The sequence below is a fragment of the Echinops telfairi genome, unplaced genomic scaffold (genome assembly GCF_000313985.2).
Source record: "Echinops telfairi isolate 266 unplaced genomic scaffold, ASM31398v2 ScPeMD7_6273;HRSCAF=7185, whole genome shotgun sequence".
Classification (NCBI taxonomy): domain Eukaryota; kingdom Metazoa; phylum Chordata; class Mammalia; order Afrosoricida; family Tenrecidae; genus Echinops; species Echinops telfairi.
The window spans coordinates 2,524,142-2,529,868 of record NW_022110173.1 but is presented as its reverse complement, the minus strand read 5'-3'; positions in this window follow the sequence as shown (position 1 = coordinate 2,529,868).

The following is a 5,727-nucleotide window of genomic DNA, read 5'->3' as shown; positions in this document are numbered from 1 at the left end:
TGGTCCTATAGGGCTCATCCGTCCTGGATTCCCTGTATTTTCAGTTCCTATCAGTACCAGTGTACCTCAGTGGAGGGACTTTCTACGCTGTCATCTAGACAGCTGAAGATCCCAGGTCTTTCTCCGGTGGAGCCACGGGGGAGGTTCAAACTGCCGGTCTTGTGGCTCGCAGCCCAGTATTTAACCATCACACCACCAGGCTCCTTTCCTGGGTAGGCTGCTTTGGTTGCTGGTGGGGGGCATTGAGTCCATCCTGACCCCGTGCGGCCCCACGCACAACAGAAGGAAACACTGCCCGGTCCTGCGCCCCCTCACAATTGTTCCTGTGCCCGAGCCCATTGTCACAGCCACGGTGTCAATCCACTCTGTGAGGACCTTCCTCTTTTGAGCTGCTCTCTACGATCGCAAACATGATGTCCTGCCCCAGGGACTGGTCTCTCCAGACACCATGCCCAAAGTTTATAAGACAAAGTCTCCCCATCCTTGCTTCTCAAGAACACTCCGGCTAGCCATCGCGAATGTACTACGTCCAAAGAGGAATCCATTTACATCCCTTTCCATTCAGACTGTAAGTTAGTTATTCACCTCCCAGTGCCTTCTCAGTGACATGTCTGACACAACTTGCCTCTGTGCTATCTTGTACATCTCAGCTACTTTTTATAGACCCAGTGCATCCCTCTAATTGCTATCTGACCTCCGATTTCAGTAATCGTCTATTTTCCAGACTCTAATCTCAGAACATCAAGTACATCATACACGAAGAATGCAAAAGCCATTAAAAGCATAACAAAGGAAGAAAAGATTAAAGTAGACGTTAAAAGAGACTCTGAAATTTGTTCTTAAACATAAAGTGGCTAAAGTCGATGGAAGAAATGATGAAGCACAAGGCCAAACAGAAACTCTCTCAGTGTGCGGCTGGAGGAGGCCAAGGGTTCGACTGAAATGTGCAAAGCCCTGGAGTCAAATAGCCCAAAGAGAAGACCATGCTCAGCACAGCTCAAGCTGAAAGAACTGGAGAAAGATGTCCAAGTCTCGAGTTCCCATAGTGACGGTTTCCATGGGCAAAAGGTTGAACAATGCATGAAGCATCAAAAGACGATGGATGTAGAAGCTGTGGGATCGGAGAATTTTTTGTGTGTATCTATCTGCCACAATGGGGGGGAAATTACACAAGTAGCAACGAGTACAAGAAGAAGAAAATGTTCTAGAATTGAGTGGGGTGATAATTGCACCACTCTTCTTGGTATCATTGAGTTACTGAATTATATGACATGTGGATGAAATGCTAATAAAACTTAAAAAAAAAAAAGACAATGGAAGGAATGCTCAGAGTCACTGTACCAAAAGGAACTGGTCAACATTCAACCATTTCAAGAGGTGGCATTTGATCAAGAACCAATGGTGCTGAAGGAAGACGTCCACACTGCACTGAAGGTGTAAGTGAAAACAAGGCTCCAGGAAGTGATGGAATACCCACGGAAATGTTTGAACAGGTGAGGAGGCACTGGAAGCACCCGCGCGTCTATGCCAAGAAACCTGGAGGACAGCTACCTGGCAACTGAAAGAGATCCGTATTTGTGTCCATGCCAAAGAAGGGTGACCTAACAGGATGTGGAAATGATCAAACAATATCATCCGTATCAGTGCAACTAAAATTTTGTTGAAGATAATTCACAATGGCTACAGCATGACATTGACAAGGAGCTACCAGAAAATCAGGCTGGATTCACAAGAGGATGTGGCATGAAGGGCATCACTGCTGGCATCAAAGGGATCTTGTCTGAGAATTCCAGGTAGCCGCTTACTTGTGTGTTACTGATTACACAAAGGAGTTTGACTGTACAGATCATAACAAAGTACGAAGAACACTGAGAAGAAAGGGAATTCCAGACACTTCACTGTACTCCCACAGAACCTGTGGATCGATCAAGAGGCAGTCGGAGAAGATAACATGGGAATTCTGTATGGTTTAAAAATCAGGAAAAGTATGTGTCAGGGTTGTATCCGTTTATTATAGTTATTCAATTAGTATATGCTGAGCAAATAACCCAAGAAGTTGGACTAGATGAAGAAGAACACAACAATGGAATTGGAGCAAGGCATGTGAACGACCTGTGCTATGCAGAGATGGGCACTTGAACAACTTCCTGAGGAAGACCACAGACCACGGCCTTTCATATGGATTACAAATCAATGTAAAGAAAACGACAATCCTCACCACTGGACAAGTAGACAACAGGATGATAAAGGGAGAAAAGAAAGATGTTGTCAAGAATTTCATTTTGCTTGGATCCACAATCAGTGCTCACATGGAAGCAGCAGTCAAGAAATGAGCTTTGGGCAAATCTGCACAAGATCTCTTGACAGTGTTGAAGAGCAAGGCTGTCACTTTGAAGACTCACGCCACGGTATTTTCCAGGCGCTCCTATCAGGTGAAAGTTGGACCATGAAAGGGAAGACTACAAGAATTGAAGTATTTGGATTATGGTGTTGGCCAAGAGCAGTGAAAGTACATGGGCTGCCAGAAGAGCCACAAGTCTGTCTTGGAAGTGCAGCCAGAATGCTCCTCAGCGGCAAGAATGGCAAGACACCATCTCTTGTAATTTGGACTGTCATCAGGAGAGACCGCTGCCCAGCAGAGGACAGCATGCTTGTCAAAGTGGGAGGTCAGTGAGAAAGAGGAAGATCCGTCAGAAAATGGATGGATGCTGTGGCCACCTCAATGGCCTCCGACAAGACACTGGTGGTGAGGCGGGCGCAGGACAGGGCAGTGTTTGGGTTGCAGAACGGACCCAATTGTCTCAATACCCTTTCCTACTAAGCGAAGACCCAGCTCCCAATCCTCATCACAGCCTCTCATCCCTAGGAAGCTACCATCGGTCAACCAACGTAGACACTCAGATGGTGCCCCAACACAGAGTGCGTCCTCACGGTGTGACAACTCTGAGCGATGAATACAAACGACAACGCTGTCCCTCAAACAACAGCCATGCCACGAAGATTACTGCCTCGGACTGACAGGACTTCATCAGAGTTGTTCATGCTCTCGTCCCTTCAGTTAAGTACTGGACACTGTGGATACGACACACGCTGAGCTGCATCACCATTTTCAATGTCCTAAGACGGGTGGCACCACGACTCTGCACCAGTGACGTGAAACACGGAATTCTCGGTGCACAGAAAGACATGGGCACAGTGTCACAGAATGTGAATTCTGTATTAGTAAATCAACTGTTTGTCATCAGGAAAACGATCAAAATTCTCTATTTTCTTCCAAAGCAACAACCAAACCCTCCAGCGGCCCCAAGGAAAGGGACATGCATAGGTAGTTGAACTGGGTTACTTCGTATGAGCTGTGACTTATCACAGGCCAGTCACGCAACTGGAAGCAAGAGAAACAGACACGTCTTTCGGAGAAGATGAAAGCATCGAGACACAATAGAGACTGGTCGTTGTTTTTATTGTGGTTGTTAGGTGCCATCCGGTCCATTCTAACCCAAAGCGGCCCTACGCACACCAGAATGAAACACTGCCCGGGCCTAGGCCGCCCTCACATCGCTCCTGTGCCTGCGCCCACTGGTGCAGCCCGGGTCAGGCCATCTCACGGAGGGCCTTCCCCTCCGTCGCTGCCCTCCGCGTCACCGAGCACGATGTCCTTCTCCGGGACTGCTCTCCTGACAACGCGGCTCCTTTGCTCACAGGCCTCATGGGACTGTCTTAAAGGCATGTGCTGTCAGCAACTGGAACGTTGTTGTTGTTGCCCTCGTCACCTTTCCTTTTTTGTGTGATGATAGAAAATAAACATAGGGTGTAAAGTAAAGGCATCTTATCGTCAATGAACTCTTGGTTCATGCTGCATTTCAGTGTCTCAGCATTTTACATGAAGCCCAGAGGCTGAAAGAAATACCTAACAGAGACTGGAGAAATCCCGGAGACTACCACCCTAAGAGATGCTTTTAGCGGAAAACACAACCAAAGGTGACCTTTCACCCAAACAATAGAATGGAACAGAAAACACACAAAGTAACCGTGGGGTCGGAGCCCCGGTGGCGCAGTGGTTACTCACTGGGCTGCTAACTGCGAGGGTCAGCAGTTGGAAAGCCGCGGCTGCTCTGAAGGGGAGAGGTGAGGCTTTCTACGCCTGGGAAGAGTCGCACTCTTAGAAACCCACAGGGCTAGTGCTACCTGTCCTAAAAGGTTGCCATGAGACAGAATTTTTAATAACCTTGAGTTATGGGTCCCTTAAACACCAGGAGGCCAAATGGTCCAAACCCACCCAGAAGCAAAGGTGAGAAGACAGAAGGGGAGAGGAGCTGGAGCAACGGGAAGAGACCAAAGAGAATGGAACGAAGGAGGGTGAGTGACACACTGGGAGCTTTCCACGGGACGTCAGGAACCACTTCTCCAGAGCAGGTGAAGTGGGACCCGAATTCATTCTGCAAACTAGAAGCAAAGAGATACCAAGGGATTCCATTTGTCAAGTAGCTCAGCCCCATAACTAATGCATGCACGCGCCTCAACAACTTTGTAGCCATTTGGAGAAAGTGTACACAAAAATTGAAAAAAAAAATTTAATCATCTTATTGGGAGCTCTAAGCAATAGCATCACATTTCATAGCTCCATCACAGCAGGCGGTGTTGTGCAATTGCTACCACCATCCGTTTCAAACGGTAGGAAAGAGACTTTTGTCGAAGTCTTTTGAACCTTAGCATCAGCCTTTTGAGTAAATCTTTAAAATCCCATCTTGCGACGGTTGGGATGGCCTCCGCGTTCGATGGCCTCCTCGGTGTTTCAGGGCTAAGTCCTGGCTCCCCCATGCCATGGGGTCACTGCGTGCTCCTTCCTACCCTGCCAGCCACCGCCTGCTCCTTCGAGGCGAGGGCTCCCTCCCTCATGTTTGTGTTCCGTAGAACCTCACACAGCATCTTGCAACCAAAGACACAAAATACATATTTCTTGAATGAAATCATCGGAACCCAAAGGGCCCTTTTCGTGACAGCATCCGCTGTATTTTTAGTAGCTAACTGCTTGTCAGATGCAAGAGCTGTGTTTATTTCCAGAGCCCCAAAGCCAACACCGCTGCCGTCCACTCTATTCTGCGGTGGCCCAGTGTGCCCAGACCCCACTCTCCACAGGGAGGGCTTTCTTTCTGTTTTGTGAAAGGTATGAAATGCCTCCCTCTTCTGCAGGGAGCGGATGAGCTCCACACACAGAGATGGCTTGTCGAGCACAGCTACAGCTCATCGAGGATGGCGTGTTTCCCTCTTCCTTTTAAAAAAAAGGTTTTATTAATTAAAGAGTTAATACATATAGCATATCATTCCATTGTTCAATCATGCCAAGCAGGATTATATAACTGCTACCGCCATCAGTTTCCAAGCGTTCTTTTCCTTCCTGGCCTCCTTGGCATCGTCTCCCTTTCCCACTGCCCCCACCCCCCACCCCTGTACCCCGCCCCCCAGAAACCCTTATGCTACGTGCTATCCCTGTAGGTTCGTCAGTCCTGGGTTTCTTATACGGAAACGCAGGAAAACAGACACAACTTCTTGGAGGGCGACCCCCAATGGTATAACACCTTTGAGGGACACCCTAATACGAACAAACAAAAACAAAACAAAAATACAGAAAATGTTGAAACCCAGATCAGGTCCAGCATCAGAAGCGGGGAATCAACTGACAACGTTTCAACGGTTCAAGTCAGGTGTATGCCTTTGCTCTGTCCTCTC